The 20,480-nt window shown below is 39.3% G+C and overlaps 1 long non-coding RNA gene and 1 pseudogene across 4 annotated transcripts; one reads left to right on the top strand and one right to left on the bottom strand.

Moving 5' to 3' along the window:
- The first annotated feature begins 10,976 nt into the window (after nt 1–10,976).
- On the top strand, nt 10,977–15,033 carry LOC108954913 (annotated as a pseudogene).
- A 491-nt stretch (nt 15,034–15,524) lies between these two features.
- On the bottom strand, nt 15,525–19,390 carry LOC104430018. 4 transcript variants are annotated; one of them, XR_005546008.1, is made up of 5 exons: nt 18,893–19,390; nt 17,113–17,287; nt 16,829–17,024; nt 16,593–16,700; nt 16,459–16,503 (listed from the first exon to the last, which is right to left on the bottom strand). It is a non-coding gene; the product is annotated as an uncharacterized LOC104430018 (long non-coding RNA). The 4 variants fall into 4 exon arrangements; XR_005546009.1 differs by having other exon boundaries at nt 16,459–16,481; XR_005546010.1 differs by lacking the exon at nt 16,593–16,700 and having other exon boundaries at nt 15,525–16,503.
- Nucleotides 19,391–20,480: the final 1,090 nt, after the last annotated feature.

Below are 20,480 nucleotides of genomic sequence, written 5' to 3'. Positions count from 1 at the left end.
TGGACATGTGAATATGAAACATATTGCCAAACTTTCTTCTAAGAAGCTGGTTCGAGGTCTTCCCAAAATGACTTACCAGAAGTCTGAATTGTATATTCCATGTATTTTGGGAAAACATGTCAAAAGTTCTTTTAAACTGGTAAATCAAGTTTCTACCAATCGTGTCTTACAGCTCCTTCATATGGATCTTTTTAGACCTACAAGGACACAGAGTATTGGTGGAAAGAAATACTGTTTAGGAATTGTGGATTATTCACGATTCACTTGGGTTTTCTTTTTGGCAAATAAGTCTGAAACTTTCTCTTACTTTTGAAAGTTTGCTAAGAAAGTTCAAAACGAGAAAGGTTATGTTATTTCAATCATAAGGAATAATCATGGGGGAGAATTTGAAAATCAAGACTTTGCAAATTTCTGTGACGAGTGTGGTCTTCAACATGTTTTCTTGTCTCTATATATCCCAGAACAAAATGGAATTGTGGAAAGAAAAAATAGATCGTTACAGGAGATGGCCAGAACTCTACTAATAGAAAGTAAATTCTCTTCTCGGTTTTGGGTAGAAGCAGTTTCTACTGCCTGTTATATAATTAACAGGGTATTTTTAAAGCCCATCCTAGAAAAGACTCCCTATAAAGTGTATAAAGGGAAGAAGCCAGATATTTCTTACTTTCATGTCTTTGGCTACAAGTGTTTTATCTTGAAAAATGCAAATAATCGATCTGGAAAATTTGAAGAAAGATCGGATGAAGGAATATTTCTTGGTTACTCTACATCAAGCAAAGCTTACAGGGTCTTCAACAAGAATACACAAACTGTCGAAGAATTTATGAATGCCAGATTTCAGGAAAGTATTCAAAACCAACAAGATCAGACTCAACTTGAAGAATTTGAACTAGATTCAGACCTAATAAAGTCTGATTTCTCGAAGGACTTCAGTCTTCTGGTTATCAAAGTCAAGCAAAACAGAAGTCAGAAGAGTCAAAGAAATCAGACAATCGGCAGATCTTAATAGGAAAGGACAAACCAAACAACAACTGAAACAAAATCAAGTCATCCCAAAGAACTCATCATTGGCAATATAGAAAAAGGAATTCGCACAAGATCCAAGACAAAAGAAAATTCTAGTGCATTAGCACTCATTTCAGAAATAGAACCAAAAGGAGTAGAAGAAGAACTGTCTGATGGAAGCTGGATAGAAGTAATGCAGGAAGAACTCAGACAATTCAGTATCAATAATGTCTGGGAGCTAGTTCCTAAATCGAAAGGTAAATCTGTTATTGGAACGAAGTGGGTGTTCAGAAACAAGATGGATGAAAATGGCAAAATAACCAGGAACAAAGCAAGACTTGTGGCAAAAGGATACACACAAGAGGAATGAATAAATTATGATGAAACCTATGCACCTATGGCCAGGTTAGAAGCAATTAGACTACCGCTTGCATACGCATGTTTTCATAATTTCAGGTTATTCCAAATAAACGTCAAGAGTGCTTTCCTAAATGGATTTATACAAGAAGAAGTCTATGTGGAACAACCAGCAGGATTTGAAGATTCTAGAAAATCAGACTTTGTCTATAGACTAAAGAATGCGTTGTACGGTCTGAAACAGGCACCTCAAGCTTGGTATAAGAGGTTGAGTAAGTTCTTGATAAGTAATGGTTTTGAAAAATGAATGGTTGATACAACTTTGTTTATAAAAAAGGAAGAAAAAGATTTTCTACTTGTTCAAATATATGTAGATGATATAATCTTTAGATCTTCTAACGAAAATCTGTGCAAGAAATTCTCAAAGTCTATGCAAGAAGGATTTGAAATGAGCATGATTGGAAAATTAACTTTCTTTCTGGGTCTGCAAGTTAGACAATCAAAGGAAGGAATGTTCATTTATCAAGAGAAATATGCAGAGATGTTATTAAGAGGTTTGGGATGGAAAACTGCAAGAAGACTGAGACTCCCATGTCAAGTTCTTCAAAGCTTAACAGGGATGAAAGTGGAAAGAAAGTTGACCAAAAGTTATACAGAAGCATGATTGGTTCTCTTCTTTATCTTACTGCCTCTCGATCTGATATTCTATTTAGTGTGTGCATCTATGCTAGATTCCAAGCTGACCCTAAAGAGTCTCACCTTAGTGCTGTCAAACATATTATCAAATATATTGCGACCTATTCGAAGTTAGGTCTATGGTATCCAAAAAGATGAGACTTTACTTTACTTGGTTATTCTAACGCTGATCTGGCTGGAAAAGTACTTCAGGAACATGTCAACTGTTAGGTCAAATGTTAGTGTCTTGGTTTTCAAGAAAGCAAAACATTGTGGCTCTTTCAATAGCAGAAACAGAGTATGTTGCTCTTGAAAGTTGTTGTTCACAAATTCTTTGGATCATGCAACAACTAAGGGATTTTAGAATAGAAGAATCCTGCATTGAAATCAGATGTGACAACACAAGTGCAATCAATCTTACCAGAAATCACATTCTTTATTCAAAGGCAAAGCATATCAAAATTTGTCATCACTTCATAAGAGACCATGTGCAAAATGGTGAAATCAATGTTCAATTCATTGATTTGAAGAATCAACTGGCAGATATCTTCACCAAGCCATTGGAGAAAGGGTTATTTGAGTCCATCTGTGAAAAACTAAATATCACCCTTGCATCTGACTAAAGTCTATGGATGAGCAAACTTAACAGATCAACATGAGGAAAATATATATTTCTGAAAGTCTTCCAGACTCGTGTAGTTTTATTTTAAAGTTTGGCGCGTAAGTTTTCTTCTTTATTGAACAAGTACGTTTATTCTCAATTTATCACTTGCCTTTTATATTTTTGGAAATTGTAATATCTCCGTTGAATTTTCGGAATTTATTTCAAAATTATTAACGCTTACTTTTTGAATTTTTTTTGAAAAGGCAATTTCCTTTTATGATGGTTCGCCTGCCGTACTTCATTTTCTTTAAATCTTTCAAATTTTTATTCTCGATTACAGACGCTCTCAAACCTTAACTCTCGAACCATCGTCTCTCTTGAATCCTTTCTCAAATCCTCTGCAAATTTCTCACTCATTCTTACACAAACATGTCGTTGAAGTCCTCTAAGTCTACTTCGATGTCATACCAAAGGAAATCCTCTCGTATTGCTAGTCGCGGGCCTCGAACTGTTCCCCGAAGGTCCGACGCATTTTGATCTAACCGGTGATGATTCGCCTCGAAGCTCTCATCGCCGCTCACGTAGATGAGGAAGTTACTCGGAAGCAACTCCCATTTCTGTAAGAAGGCCCGAGGTACTTCTTAAACATTATAACTTTTTGAAGTTGGGAGGAAGCCCTATGGATTTCATAAGTAATTTTCTAAAAGAAAATGCTACGGGAATGAAATCCTATTTTTGAGAGCCATAGAAAAGTTAGGACTAGTAGAGAGGCTGGAACGACGGAAAAGGAATTTTCAAACTTTCCTTCTAATCATCGCTTTGGGATGGAGGGTTAGCCCAAAAACAAGGATGATGATGAGAGTTTTCAAGAATTTTCAACCAAAGATTAGTGTTGCGGCTGAAATCGCTGGAGAAAAGACGAAATTGTTTTTTTTTTGGGTTAAAAAAGACGAAATTGTTTTGTTCTAAAGATCATAAGAAAGTTTTCGCTCAAATGCTGAACAAAGGGGTCATCAACCCTCGCACTGTGGATTTTGATTTTCTGGATTCCATTAAGGTTAACTTGAGAGAAAAGTTTGCCAAACTTCATATAGAGAAATTCTGTGTGGAGACGTCAGAAGCTTACCCCGAATCGGCGACATACTTTTATTCCAACCTGTCTGTTTTGGATATCACTCCTATTCAATTTACTATGTGTGATAGAGTGTTTGATGTTAACATAAATCTGTTAGCTGACATTTTGGGAGTAGAAAGGAGTGGATTCCTACCCATTAATGTGTCCAATGCGCAAGTCGCTAAGTTTCTAGGAAGAGACGGGATTCCTAGTGGGAGTATTACTTACTCTTGAATGTCTGCTTCCAATATCTTGCTGCACAAGATGCATCAGACCCAAGGCTACTTCAAAGACTGATGTTTCTAGATTCGAAGCAAAGATGATGTGGGCCATCTGCAATGGTGTTGCCTTTTCACTCCCTCACACTATCATTCTGTACATGTACAGGACCATTATGAAAGGGAAAGGACAATTGCCATACACTGCATTGGTAACCAGACTCTTTAGACATTTTCATATTCAACCGCCATCTCAGCTTTGCTCCAGATTCCTTGCCCCGATGCAAATTGGATTAAAAATGATTTCAAAGATGCGATTGAAGGATCTCTCTAGAGCCCTGAATCTTCTAAAGAAAGAATCTGTTAGCAAATTCAAGCTAAGATCTGCTACTGAGAAGAAACGCAAAGGAAAGAGTGTTGTCTCGAAACACCAAAAAGGAAAAGATCAATTCTTCTTCAGGATGAAGAAGAGGAAGATGATGATGAGACAATCTCTGCTATTGCCTTACGTAATCTTCAAGGTTTCACTGACTCTGAGGAGGAAGAAGAGGATGAAAGCGAGAAAGAACCAGAAGAAGAGAGTGATGGCGAAGAAACTGAAGTGAAAAAGATTGAGAATGATGACTCAAATGGAGATGATGATGAGAACAAAGAATAGGATGAGACTGACAAGGAAGGAGCAGATACTAGGAAATTGATGCCCCAAATGTTGAGGAGACGGGAACCGATAAACAAACCCGTGCTGGCAGAGAAAAGGTTCAAGAAGAAGAAGTTATTTCTCAGACTGAAAGCACCAAGACAAGGGGAGTAGGTGAGGAAACTTCCATTGTTGAACCAACTGCTAGTGATGGCATCAATTGATCTCCTCCAAATGCTGAAGATGTTTTCGCATCCCATTTCCCTGAAGTCTCACCTGAGGGTCTACAGAAAGAAGCTAATGTTCAGGGGGATCAAAGAACTACACACGTTCAGGTTGATGTTCCTTCACTTCTGGATACTCCACAAGTACAATTCGCTGAAGCTAGTGCTCAAACAGAACCGGAATCAAACTATCCTCGGATAGTAGAATCTTATTGGAGATTAAGGCACAGCAATTTGCAATGGAGTTTGAAATTCATAAGTTGCATGCTGCTCTCGGTACCAACTCAGCGTCTTTAAAATTTAAGGTAGAATCTCTTGATAATCAGATCCAAACTTTGAATCAGCAAGTTTCGCAGACTGGCGAAAGTGTAGACTGTTTATCATTAGTGCCTGACTAAGCTTGAGGAGACCGTGCAAACCTTGGAGGATTCCGGACTTGTTCCCAAATAATCCTGATTTTTTCGACCTGGCCTCTTTTTATACCTAACTACTTTTATCTTTTTGCTGCTGACAAAAAGGGAGAGAGACTATGTAGATTGAATCCTTTGAATCTTATCTTTGACTTGTGATTGTGTTTGAACTTGTGTTGCAACTTTTATTAGTAAGTTTTGTAGACTTAAAGTGTTTTGTGGATGTAGACTATATGCAGACTATTATTTGTATTTATCACTGTTTGTTCTCTTTATAAATTATCATGTGCTGCTAAAGTGTTGTTTTGCAGGATATAATTTCATATTATAATTAAATCTGTATGAAAGTTTTGTCACCATAAAAAAAAAAAAGGAGATTGTTGAGAAATCAAGTTGACAAAACTTTTCTACACTTATTCTTATTTGTATTCTGAAGAATACTAGGCTGCTGTGCTATATCGTGGAATGTTGTCAAAGTCTATCTTACTCTAGAAGTCTTTCCTACTTTGACGAGATCCAAACTGAACCCAAGTCAAGAACGGAGATATAATCAGATTCAAAATTATTGATCTTTCGACAAGAATTCAATACATAGAAGATTTATTCTTCATATCTGACTTTCTAGCGAAGAATCTCACTTACTTTTTCTAAATATATTGATGAAATCAATCATGAATTGATGAAATCAATCGTAAAGACAAGTTCCTTTTTAGGAAGCATCTACTTATGAAAACCTAGATTCTGATTGTATGGGCGATCAGAATCATCGGATTTTCACCTCAATCTTCAAACGAGTTGATTGGAAGAAATTCCTTTGGAGAATGCCAACGGTTAGAAAGGCGTAGAGGAGTATTTAAGGAGGTCATTCAGTCCATTCGGGATAGTGCGTGAAAATTAAAATTCCAAAATTTGAGGCATTTCCAATCACTTGTTCTTCATCGATAGTACTTACAAATTGTATTTAAGAGAGAAAAACACAAGAGGAATGACTTAGTGAGAGAAAAAGAAATTCTTCACTGAGTGTTCGTACTCAAATCGTTGTACTTCTCTATTGATACCTTAGTGAAATTCAACCAAAAGGTTGTCAGCGTATGAGAGTGGACGTAGGCTTAATCTAAGCCGAACCACTATAAATCTCGTGTCCAATTTTCTCTTTCCTTAACTCTTTTGATTTGTTTGTTGCAATATTTTATGAGTTCTGCTAATTTATAAACCATCTTATTTGAGCTTGAACTTATATCAAAATTCTGGTGTCAGTCAAACTTTGTTTGAGAAAATAACTTTTATTGCTTTTATTAGCTTAATTTGTTTTTACACCTATTCACCCTTCTTTAGGTGGTAATACTAGCACTTTCAGTCCCCACTCCAGAAAATGAGCTGGGTAGAAATATATCAAAATAGGTATTTTTCAAGGGAATTGGATATACACACACGAGTATAATTTAATTTACAGCAATTATCATGAGCATGGTATGACCTATATGTTTCATATATTCCGTAATATGTCTCAATTGCGTTCAATAATTTCTAAAGAAGGTTTTGTCTCCCATGTATATTATGTAATATGTCAAAGTGAGAAATCACTTCTTAAATATAAAAAGTTACAGTTAAAAAGTGAATTAATGAAGAGAAAGGGGAAGGGAAAGTGGCAATAAAGAGGAGGTGCCTTGGTGAGAGAGAAACCCTCTAATACTGCCGACTGAGCAAATTGGCGAAAGATACCACCGTTGCTCTAAGAATGCTCTACTGGCAATTAGCTTTCGTTAAATGTGGATTCATAGACCAAGACACATGGGAACACAACCCATTTGCCAAATAAGTAGAAGCTTAAGTGAATCGACAAATAATTTATGCTATTTTGCAGGTATTTGAACATTATTTGAAGAAAAGGAGTTCTAATTTGCACGGTGTTAGCCCTCATCACAATAAAATTCAAAGAACAGCAAACAGAGAGCAAAGAAGTACTCTGATCATCTCCTCTCAAGTTAGTCTTTCAATCTTGACTCAAAAGCCCAATACCGGCATCTTTGGATTAGTTCCACTCCAAAGGAAATAAGGCATTGCGCCGCTGTTTTTCCCTGTAGCCTCTTTGTTGTGCGAGGGAAATCAAACTGGTGACCAAGATTCTAGACATGAAACTGACATTAACTATCATATCATGAATCACTCGAGGCAGAACCAGCCTCCGTAGCCTTTTTTTTTTCCCTTTGTTTCTCCCTTGTCTTCTTGTTTCTCAATGCATTTTTGCTCATTGTTCTGTTATCAAAAACCAACCAGCATAGTGAATTGGGGCAGTATTAGTTACCTAAAGGACAGTGTAACAATGAACAAAACAGGTAACGAAATCTTACTCCAAAGAGCTCTCTCCAAATAGCTATACGACACAACCAAAGGAAAATAGAATTTCATAGACACAAGTTAAAATCAAACAATTAAATACCCATTTTCAAAGAAACTATGGCTCCATCTATTTTTATGTAAATGAATGATTTGAAAAATATTTTTCTAAAATTAATTACATATATCGTTTGTAATAATTAGTCAATGAAATATATTTTATTTAACAATAACAATTTTAAGTTTAAACTTTTTTTTTGCACGATGAAATACAAAAATTAACATCTAAAATTTACTATCCTTATTTTATTACCTAATAATATATGAAATGACAGTGTAGAGAACTTAGTGTTCAAGGGCTTATCAATTTCAAGATTAACAAAATCAGTTAATAGAACGATTTCCTTCTCATTAACCAAATTAGAAAAGGATACCCCAACTTTAGAAGAAAGGAAAAAAGAAGGAGAAGATAGACACTTATGTATTTTGCTTTTTAACGAGGATGGCGAAATGAAAAGATAGATGGAATCAATAATTTCAGCAGTAACTATTATAGTTTTTTTATCCTCTCTGAAGTTCTGAAACTTATGTCCTTATCCATGAAAATAACATCCATCTAAAATATGATTTACAGACCTTTAAGGAAGGAAAAAAAAATAATAGGTTACCTTATGAGTTTTTCTTCTTCTTTTTTTGGTCGAAAAAGTGTTTTCATTCATTCATAAAGCGAATCTACTAGGGCTGGACAATAGAGTTTCTGAACACAAAATATTCCCAAAGGGCTCCAGGAAAAAAAGACAACTAAAGGGGAGAATTTTGTGACATCCTGAATTTCTCAACCTCGTTTTCTACTGAATTAATCGGGCATTTTGTTGATGCATTTATAGGACTATTCTCGAGCCGATCACTCTTGAGATAACTAGACTGTCTAAATAAGTAATTAAGAAATTTTAAGGCAATAAACTTGAGAATTCGATCAAGAATCGACTTCTTGACCGTGCTCATCTTTAGAGGCCATTGCGGCACAGTTAAAAATCGATCTGAGATCAGAGATAGGTCTGTTCGACTAAGATGTATGGCCGATCGTGGGTGACTCCACTAAATTGGAAAATTCTCATTGACCGACACTAATCTAATTTTACCGTCGTTTTGGTACCCCGTGTCCGTAATTGAATCCTCAAGATTTTCACGACAATCGAGAGTCGCCATTGAGTCGAATGGGTTCATAGTGGTTCGAAGAAAATCGACCACGGGTCATTTACCTTAAAAAGTTCTGAAAATCACCCGGTAGCTTAGGTCACGCTAAAAACGCACCAAATGGAAATTAACCGCCGATTCAAGTCCGATTTCAGTAAATCAAGATTCTGTCATGTCACAATAAATTCTAGAACGTCGACTCGCCTCGAAGATTTTTCAGAGAGTCCGGGATTTTTTTCGAAAATAGTTGCGACAATTCGAAAATTTAACGGAAATTCGGATTGGCCATTTTGAAGGGATTTTGGATCTGGTGTGAGTGAATTGGTGAATGGAAGTTGTTTGGACTTTTTCAATTCAATGGGGACCTCAACTGAATTTATTTGTTCGTAAAATCGGATTCCGAAGAAACATGAATTAAAATTCGAATTGAAGAAAATGGCCATTTTTGTTGCCCGAGATTCTTTGTCGAGGGAAATTTTGTGCAAGAAAGCAAGTGGGGATCAAGTACCTTAGTCTGAAATTTTCAGGGATCAAATTGGACCAAGTAGAAGCATATGGGACAAGAATTATTGATTTTTAGGATAATTTCTTTTAATTTCCTTTTTCTTTTCCCCCTACCCCACTTGACCGACACCCCCACTCACCCGCACGAACACACACACACACTCTCTCTCTCTCTCTCCTCGTGCGATTCCCCCCCCCCCAACCGACGTCTCTCTCCCCCTGCCGCATCCCATTTCCCCACCTTTCTGATTGCTTTGATTTTAGTCAAAGCTTATCTCTTTCTTTTGCTTTTCTTTGACCGAAACTTTCATCCACTTTCTCTCTTCCTCTGCACGTCTCGAAGCCTGTCTTTGCGTTGCCTTCGTTCTTTTCTATTTCCCCGAAGTCTGCAGCATCACAGAAGCGAACCGTTCAAGCTTCTTCAGTCAACTTCAATCTTCACCAAAGCCGCTGGTTTGACCGAAACTCGCACGGCTTCTCTCCTTCGTCCGAGGCTGCTGCCGTTCGTCCGTTCAGCCCATCAACTGAGGGAAAACCCAGCAGCTTCTGATTTTTTTTTTTTCCAGCTTGAGCAGCGAGCTTGCGGGCCATTTTTCGGGCCCGAGCCGTGCCCCATTGCCGTCGCCGCTTTGGAAAGGATCGAACCCCATCGCGTCCTCGTTGTGTTGATCCGAGTGGATCACTAATCAAGTGAGTAATCTCACTAATCCTTGCTTAGTAGACTAATGATGCTTAAGGGTTGATTATTTTTAATCAAGTAGGTTTAGATGGTTAGATTAGTATGGATTAGCGTTTATTAGTCAATTGTGATGCGAATTAGACAAATTGAGTGTGCATTTAACAAGTAGATGTAGTCTACTATTTATTGAAGGTAGCTCGGGATTTTTCCCGACCCTTATCGGGCTTCAATTTGGCAATTCGGGCTTAATTGGAATTTTTAGTAATTAAATATTATTTTTCGAAATTAATTCAATTAGTTAATTATTTTCCGGAAATTCAACCGGGATGACCGGTGGTCGAAATTTTATGCTAATGATCGGGGTGAAGTCTGTTTATTTAATTGAGCTCCAATTTGAGCTAAATTGGATTTATTGTGATTAATTATTAATTTTCAAAATTAATTAATTAATTAATTAATTTTCGGAAATTAAGATTGAAATGGCCGACGACCGGAATTTGGTGCTGATTGTCGTGGTGTAGTCCGTTTATTTAATTGAGTTTTATTTTGTGCTGAATTGAATTATTTGTGAAATTGGAAATTATTCTTTAATTGAATAATCTTTGGTTATTGATTAAAAAATAACCGGGCATCAGTTGATAATGCCAAAAATATGTGAATGGACTACAGAAAATGTGGGAGTTATGGAAAAGAAAATATTAGATTTTGGCTAAGGCCAGCCATGTGCCCACGCACGAGATTTTATCGGATGTTTTTAATACGAAGAAATTAGGCCAGGACATTACTTGAATTGAGGAATTTAAATGCGAGGCACAATGTCATTGGGCTGTGAGGGATTAATCGTGTGTTGGTTTACAGTTAAAGCAAGATGATTATTGGAAGTGGATGTGATGTGTGTTGTGTTAAGGGAAACCAATAGGTCATGAGCAGGTAAAAGACTAAGTACTACACGAGAGCGAGACTTCGTGTGGGTTACCTCTAGCGCCTTATATCATCGCTTATTGTAGTCAAGGGCATGGAGGAGAAACCAGAAGAGAACGATGAGCCAGAAAATGATGAAGAGCTTGAAGGATGTGAGCTCAGTGAAGAATGATGAAGTCAGAAGAGGATCAGGATGATCCTGAGTATGAACCGGATGGGGATTGAAATCCCAACTCTTAGTGAACCCTTTGTATATGTGTAGATAGAGTGAGACTTTGAAGTTATGAATAATTTGTGAAGTGCTCTGTCTAATGCCATGTATAAATCGACTCGATATTTGGTTTCTTTACTTTTGCCAGCACTAGGATAGTTCACTCATCACTCATTACTTTTCCCCCTTCATTGTTCACTCTACTAAAGTTTCATCATGTTTTCAATGGCAAACTCATGTTCCGTGTACTATTCTGTGATTGTTAGAGAGCGGTGTTAACCCCTGCGCTTGAAGGGTGTGATTTAATTGCTCGTGCGAAGACTGGAACGGGGAAGACTTTAGCTTTCAGGATTCCATACTGAAGCGTCTTACTGATGGTGATGAACATAGAAATCCGAGGTATTTGAGTAATAATTTTAATTATCTTGGTGACCTCCAATGTTTGAGCATTTTTCTAATGACAGATTATACTGTAAATGTCTCTTAGATGTGGGCGACTTCCTAGAGTTTTGGCCTTAGCACCAACAAGGGAATTAGCAAAACAAGTAGAGAAAGAAATTAAGGAATCTACACCTTACTTAAACACCGTGTGTGTTTATGGTGGAGTTTCTTACATTACCCAACAAAGTGTCCTTTCCCAGGGGTTCGATGTAGTTGTCAGGACTCCTGGTCAAATCATTGATTTGATCAACGGTAACAGCCTTAAATTGGGAGAAGTGGAATTTTTGGTACTTGATGAAGTTGATCAGATGCTTGCCGTTGGTTTTGAGGAAGATGTGGAGGTGATCTTGGAAAAGCTTCCCTCACAGCGACAGAGCATGCTTTTCTCTGCCACAATGCCTGGTTGGGTGAAGAAACTGGCGAGAAAGCACTTGAACAATCCTTTGACAATTGTCTTGGTAAAGTTCTTCTCTCAATAACAATCTCTCTGTCTCCGTCTGCCCAAACTTCTTGCATGATCCGATATTGGGCATAGGCCTGAATTTTTGCATAGTAAAGTCGTAGAAATGGAGGAGTGTGGCTCATCAAAATGTCGTGTGATGGCTTATGTGGTTTGCCTGCTCTTTATTTTCCTGATGTAGGTTGGAGAACAAGATGAAAAACTCGCAGAGGGAATTAAAATTTATGCCATATCAGCAACTCCAACTTCAAAGCGCACCATTCTAAGTGATCTCATCACGGTAGGAGATGCTTCCCTCATATTTGATATCTTTTTCCCCAATCAAGATGCTTATTTGATTCGCTAACATTTGCATATGGATGTCTCCCATTAGGCATATGTCCTGAATTTCTCTATCATGCTGTTTCTTAAGATTCTTCCTGCTTAGTGGAAGAAGGCTTTGATTTTGTTCTTGCCTACATGCTTTATGGTAGGCTTTAATAGATTGTGCTTTTACTTGATAAATGACCTTTTTGTATATCTATTTTACGTGTATGCGAAAGGTGGGAAGACCATTGTTTTCACACAGACTAAAAGAGATGCAGATGAGGTGTCAATGGCATTAACGAGTATCATTGCCTCTGAAGCATTGCATGGGGATATCTCTCAGCATCAGAGGGAGAGAAGTCTTAATGGTTTCCGGCAGGGGAAGTTCACTGTTCTTGTTGCTACTGATGTTGCATCTCATGGGCGGATATCCCTAATGTTGATCTCGTAGGTTATTTAGTTTTTTATGTTTGTTTACCTGCACGATTAGTTAGTCCTCTCACAAAGCTACGTGTATAAGATTAACAAGAGTATGCAACTCCTAATGCCAGGTCATCCACTATGAACTGCCAAATGATTCAGAGACTTTTGTCCATCGGTCTGTTCGTACTGGACGCTCCGGGAAAGAAGGAATGGCTATCTTGATGTATACAAGTAGTCAAAGGAGAACTGTCAGATCCATTAAGTGAGGTGTAGGTTGCACATTTGAGTTTATTAGCCCTCCAGCAATGCATGAAGTTTTGGAGTCATCCGCTGAGCAAGTTGTTGCGACCCTCAAAGCGGTTCATCCTAAGTCTGTAGGGTTTTTCACTCCAACAGCACAAAAACTAATTGAAGAGCAAGGTGTAAATGCTCTAGCTGATGCTTTGGCTCATTTGAGTGGTTTTTCGCAACCTCCTACATCTCGGTCTCTTACAAATCATGAGCAGGTAAATTAGAGACATCTGTGGCAATTTTGTTAGTCATCTGTGCTTCTATAACCCTACCTTTTAATAGATTCATTTCAAGATTTAGGAAAGGAAGTGGTTGCTTATTGGAGCATGGACCATTTATGTTGGGAAAATAATTTGTTGATCCTATGTGCTGTCAAATTTTGAGAAAGTGCATTTATATAGCCACTGATACCAATTGGTCTTTCAGAACATGGTTTTTGTATGTTTCTGCTGATTAACTGGTAATTAGAGATTATGGAAAATTGTCCATGCTGCTGTATCTTATAATGTTCTACTGGACAAATGCGTTGTAGGGTTGGGTTACGCTGCAATTGACTCGGATCCATCTTATTCTAGAGGTTTCCTTTCTGCCCAATCCGTCACTGGATTTCTATCTGATGTCTATTCTCCGGCGGCAGATGAACTGGGGAAGATATATTTGGTTGCAGATGAAAGGGTATCTACCAAACCAGAGCACTATCTTCATAAATTTTCCCATTATAGTTTCGTTCTTGGTTGTACATTTCTTTCATATAGTTTATGGTGCCAATGACAGGTTCAAGTGGCGGTTTTTGATCTTCCTGAGGAGATTGCAAAGGAGTTGCTGAGTCAGCCAACACCACCTGGGAACACTATTACAGGAATTTCCAAGGTTGTGTGAGGGCTCAAGATACCTCATAGGGTTGAGATTACTATGGTTCACTTAAATGCAGTTGCTTCCATGCTTAGATATTGCCATAGCGTCAGTTTTGGTGCTAATTGCATTTTCAGAGCTAATTCACTTTTCTTTTATATTGACAGTTACCTGCTCTGCAAGATGATGGGCCCCCTAGTGATTTATATGGTAGATTTTCTAGCAGAGACAGGAGTCGTCGGCCAAGTCTTAGAGACCGGAGAGGATCGAGATCGTCCCAAAGTTGGGGCAGTGGTCGTGATGCTGATGATGATGTTGGTCTATTTAGACGTGGTGGCCGAGGTTCCAGAATTGAAAATAGCTGGAGTCGCCCCTCAAGAAACAATGATAATGATTGGCTTATAGGTGGTAGGCGATCCAGTAGGCCATCTTCGAGGGACAGGTATGTCTTTCTGCCTATGCAAATCTTGCGAGTATTCCCTGAGCAATTTTGTCCGCTCTTGGTACATATGGAATTGATGTAGCATTGCAGACTTGTGTTGGAGATTTGATACATTATCCTCCATCGTTTAGCAAATATATTCCTTTTCAATCACCAATGACATACTTGACATGGCCATGTAAATCTCACTGATATGGCATTGTGTCATGACAGGAGCTTCGGAGGATCGTGCTTTGTATATGGGCGTGCGGGGCACAGGGCATCTGAATGCCCCAGTAAGCAAGACTACTGATTGTATTTATTTAAATGTGTTGCTTTTCATACACTGAGCAAAAAGTGGAGGGTCCTACTCGGCCGCCGCCGTCGCCACCACCGCCACCGCCACCGCCACCGCCACCGCCACCGCTTTGTGCTCTACCTGCTTGTTTATAATAGGTTGGTCAGTGTCTTTGTGCTGGAGAGACAATGAAAAGAGTTACAGTGATCAACCCCGATTTAGCCCCGGAGCTTCGATATGCTTGGCATGGACCCCGAGTCAATCCTCCTGACACTCCATGCCAAATTGTTGATACTTAGCATCTTTTTGATTGTTTCCCTTTGGCTAAAGAAAGAACTCTTCTTTATATGAGTTATCATGTCAATGTAAAGGTGTGTCGGGATCAATTCTTGTGAAACCTTATTTGGATCTTTTTGGAATGGGATGTATCCTCCAATTTAGTTGCGAACGGTTGCTTTCATGGACTCGTGTCATCTGGCAATCTTACCATAGGCTTATGATGAAGATGAAACTAGTTTATAAGCTCCCCATGCACGGGACGGGAACATCGGAAATTATCTTATGGTGTCTTCCAATTTTGCACGTTTTAGTGATAATTTGAGTGATTGTTAGATGTGCTTATTTTCTGCCGATTATGGAAAATTGTGCCTGCTGACGAAAACAATGTCTTTTAGTTCATTTTCGTGGCGCTCGCCACCACAGAATCGGATAAGCTTTCAGGCACATGACTTGTGTGGTTTGATTTATATACACAATCCTCAAGCATTATCACCTAGAAGATGGTCTAGAGCAATATTTTCATCCTAAATCATGACTCCTGGACATGCTCAAAATATGTCAAAAGTAAATAATTCAAGAGTTTGTTCATACCTTGAGCAATTGGCGAGCATGGCCAGGTAAGTAATCAACAATGTATCATTGCACTCCTCGAAGAACAGCAAATTGGAGAAGAATTTAGGCAAGAAAGTGAACATCAAAATTATTCAGCAACTAATGTATAAAAAGTTATTGACGAGACAACATGAATGATTATTGACGAGACAGTACTAACAAGTTATTGCTTTTTCGTAAAGAAAACATCATGAATCCTCAAATCCCGGACATTGGATCGTGTAAATTGGATCATATAATTCACCATAATGTGTTTTTGAAAACATTAATGTTATAGGATGCTGTCTGCTCTTTTCTATATTCATCACCATCGCTGGACATATCCTCCCCGACATCGTGGACCACGTAATCTTCTGCATGACTGGTAAAAGTCTGCCCCCATTCCGATGCTCGAGCTGATTCACTGTTCTTTGTTTTCTCTATGGAGTCATGGACGCGTTTGGGATCATCAACGGAAAACCCCACTCCATTCCATCGGAAAGTACATCACAAGTCCTTGGCTGAACATAATGCCTCCCATCTCCCTCTAACGACTGGTCGTCATCCACAGCCCCCATATGATCCTTGACAAGGTTAGCCACCTCTCTATCAGAACATCCATCATTTCTCTCGAAACCTAATCTTCCAGTTAGAACAACTGGTGATTTTTCTCTGTCCTTTATTTCATCAGAATCTTGCTGTTTGGCCCTTTTAGCATCTGAATGAGCATCATAATGTTGATCCTCATTACAATTCGTTTCAATATTTTCAGCATGAACATCAATATGGTTCCTCTTCGTGGGAAGACACTTCCTAATACCGTCATCTCCTACCAAGGGCTCCACATGATTGGTGGATCGAGAAACCAAGTTTGGTTCATCAACTGTGTTAGGAGCATATGTGTCTCCCACATCAGGCGCACATGTAAGTCCAGTATGTCCACCATTATGAATGACGGTCCTATTCAAATGACAAACATCTGCCAATCTACCCTCTTTTTTTAAAAATCAGCATGTGGATGGGTACCTGCAAGTATTGTATCTTTCAGCTGCCAAAAAACAAGAAAAAAACCAATTTAAACCTGAATGAAAGAGGATATCATGAAGATAGACAGCACTGGATGAAAGATCTGCTTACGTCCTCTAGAGCAGTTTTTGGCACAGAGGTTCTCTTGTGCGTTAAAAATGAGTGAAGGTCCCATTTCAAAAACTCATTTGCAGTCACTTCAAGATCAGATGCAGAGCCCTAACATATAACAAATTCATAAACAGGGAATAGACACCAAACTTCAGCAATCATTAGAACAGAACCAGTGGAAAGATGTCATGAAGAAAATAAAACACATTTTCACTGCATCATTTATTAGAACTCACATTATGGAACATTTACTGTCGGACATTTTTGCAGCTCTTTGATGTATCAATTTTCGCCTTTGATCCCAATGAGGACCAAGTACTGTTCATGCTTCCATTTCTAGGGCCACATAACTCCTCCAAGCATCTCAAAGAAACAACTTCCTCCATATTTTTCCCAAGTGAGCAGGTAACTCTGGAGCCGCTTTAATGATACCTGAAAAGCATAAACCATATGAATGCCCAACAAAAATGATGAGAAAGTGGACCAAAACTTGCAAAATGCTACCGTCGAAGGTGAATACCATGCAAGAGGGATGGCTTAACTTGCTTGAATTTTGCCAAATACTCAGTAATCCAGAACCAGGGAAGGCTCAACTCAGATGAGCTTTTGCCATCCATGGAAGCACTGTTGAGCAGTTGGGACAACAAGGATTTCTTCAACTCATGCCTTCATCAATCCATAACAAAGATTGCTTTCTACAAAGAGAAAAAATAACGATGATTTAAAACTGATCGTGCGTTTTGCAAAATTATGCACCTGGCATATATGATGGGCAAAGAACTCTCAGTATCGGCCTAAAAGCTATGAATCCAATATAACTACAGCATGAACGAAATTTTTCTGATCATGCACCAAATGAAAGATTCATTTGGCAAGGACACTCTAGAGTAGTGATCCTCTTTGTCAAAAGAAGCAAATATGCCATGACATCCTAAATGGAGTACTTCCACAGTGGAATCAAATGAAAGCCAATTATTGCCATGCTCACTAAATTCTCACATAAGTGACCCAAGTAACAATTGAATGCAAGCACTATTAAGAAGTAAACACGTTAGTTTTGATACTTTGCTTATACTGAGAAAGTTAAAATAGCTAAACGGAACCAAAGTCAAAAAGCTTTTCGTGCAGCACATGGAAAGGAGTAATGAAAAGTGCTGAATCATAAAGGTGCAGTTAGGTGACAAATCCGTACAAATAAACCATTTAACCATTCTGGCATGGCCTTCTCAGATAATATTGCACAACGCACGAACCCATATGAACAATCAAAATTGACAAAATTATAAGATTAAAATCTTTGAACCACCAAGTCCCATGAACTCAGTAAGACCAACAGAATTAAAAAGATAAACTAACTCAAGACAGAGTGTGAGCAAAAACAAGGTCAAAAGGTTAACCGCAATCATTGATGACAAGCAATTCGACTAATTCCCTTTACAGCAAAACCAAAAAAGAGAATGAGAAAACAAGAAAAATGGACACTAAAGTCAGATACAATGCATGAGCAGAGGAGCAGAAAATGCTTATCAGTAGAAGAAATGCAACCATTTAATTCAATTCCAGGGTGTTCATGAATCTAGATACACCCACCAACTATTCCAAGAGATCTCAAGTAATATCAGCTTCCCCATGTGTTCAGTTCATCGAAAGAGTCACATTAGTTCAGTGTCTACTCTTCCTATAATTTTTCTTGACAAACAGCATCTAAGATTAACTAGCTTTCAACAAACAGAAATGCCGTGACTCCCACCTTGTCAATAATCGAGACAGATAGATACCCATGTATGATTTTGTTACGGCAGCCTGATCTAAAAGTCCACTTCGTGCGGCAAAATTGGGTCCACAGTTCAGCTTGCGGAGGGACATATAATCGAAAGTCCAGTCACAATTTCCAAAGGGAAAAAACACAATCAAAGTCCCACTGAAAGAAAAGAACGGATCAACACACGTATTTCCATGCATAAGATCGTGCTCGCGCGACCAAGAAAGACGGAGAGAGCCCAAAATCCAAGAAAAACCCTACCCTTAAATCCAACTTCAACAAGATCAAAATTTTCAGCAAAACCCACTTTCTTGCTCGTTCCCCACCAACGCTCATAGCTCATGCGAACCCGCTTTCATTCAAAAATCTTACCGTTCGCTATATATGGGACGTGGGATCGACCACTCCCGCGTTAATCTCTCACAATTCAGGCGAAACCTCACGGCCCGATTCCTTTCTTTTACTTATAACATCCCCACCACTTCCTGAAACCAAACGACGAGGGAAAAACGAAAGCAGAGAAGGGATGACGACATACCGAGAGAGGACAAAGGAGGCGGTTCGGTGTTGGGGTGATTATTGTGGGCACATTTCTTCTCGCCTGGAAGTCTGCAATGACGGAACAGGCGATTGCCACCCCGGAAAATCTTGAAACCCCCCGGACACAAGCGATTCAACAGCTCGGTGGAGCGAAGCAGCGAGATTACGTCGGGCTTCGACTTGACGGGTCGGCCTAAGATCATGTATCCAGAAGTGGGCTCATCTTCGAATTTGCCAAGAACGGAAAAACCGGACAAGGGTAGAGAGAGAGACAGTCGCAGTTTCACTTCTCGCGTTGCTGCGCTTAGAATCAGAAGCAATAAACCAGTGAACTTCTGATCGCAGATTTAGGCCAAGCTTTCTCCCCAAAACAAAGATGCGAACATAAAAACTCGGGAAATAAAATCGAACTTGACTTGTGTTCGCAGATTTAGGGCTTCTCAAGCGACTGCTTCGAGCAGGGCGGAGCGACTGCTTCTCGGTCGCGAGTCGAGGGACGGAGAGACGCGAGCGAAATCGGCCGTCGGGAGAGAGCGCGATTTAGGAAGAAGTGCGTCGAGAGAATGGAGCCCTGCTGAGATGAGGCCGTCGAGTGGAGAGAGAAAGGCCGTCGTCGGGGGGCGCGCGACGGTCGTCGGAGGAATCGCTAGACCGGAAGGAGCGTCGGAGGAGGAAGAGAGAGTAAAGAGGAGAGAGAATTCCCTTTCCACTTTTTTAAATGCCCGCGCGTTGGTTTAAATTAGAACGACGTGAGAGAGAAGAGGGAGCCGACGTGGACCTGCCAGCGGACAGGTGTCGACGCGTGAATGGATCAGAGCACGGATGACGTGGTTCTTTGAGGTTACCTAATATTTTTTCCTTATATTTTACCTGCCCCTTAGATTTCTCTTGCAAGTATTGGAGGAGTCCCGCCACGGCAAGATACCGGCGATTGGGGCTTAAGGAATCCTCTCGTATGAGTTCAATGATAAGAAAATTGGCGCAGAAGAAGAGAAGTTTAGAAAATGAGGTCTAAATCCCAGCCCATCCCAGCCCAAGAAAGTTACGCCCAGCGTTGGAGGCGGCAAGAGGCCAACAGTTTCACTTATTTCGCTCTTCTTCCAACCCTTAAAAAAAAAATGAATAACAAAAAATAAATTAATATATTTCATGCTTGCCTGTTGCAGTTGCAGCTGCAGATAAAAGTGGGAGATTTAACTAGGAAAAAGCTTCGGCTTGTTGCGAATTTGGCCTCCTCTGATATCAAAGTCTCAATCTTTCTTCGTGCCCTCCCCAGCTCACTCTTCGTTGAATTTCGTGGCCCCTTCATTCAATTAGAGTCGGTTCAGTTTCACTTCTATGTATCTGATGCTTGTAGTGGTAGGATAATGCAAGATAGCTGCTAAAGGATTCACGTTTGGTCCTACTTCCGCGTTGTTTTATCAATCATTTTTAATTGGGTCTGCCACTGAATGTTTCGTCTCATTCGTTTTCATTTATGCTGCAGTAAGAATTCGAAGAACTTGAGCTAGAAGGACCATGGGGAAGAGGTCCAGGAGTCAGAAAAAGGAGAAGAGGGGCTCTAAGAGGAGTACTATCGATGAAGA

Source organism: Eucalyptus grandis, chromosome 8 (genome assembly GCF_016545825.1).
Source record: "Eucalyptus grandis isolate ANBG69807.140 chromosome 8, ASM1654582v1, whole genome shotgun sequence".
Classification (NCBI taxonomy): Eukaryota; Viridiplantae; Streptophyta; class Magnoliopsida; order Myrtales; family Myrtaceae; genus Eucalyptus; species Eucalyptus grandis.
This window is presented reverse-complemented; position numbering and strand designations above follow the sequence as displayed.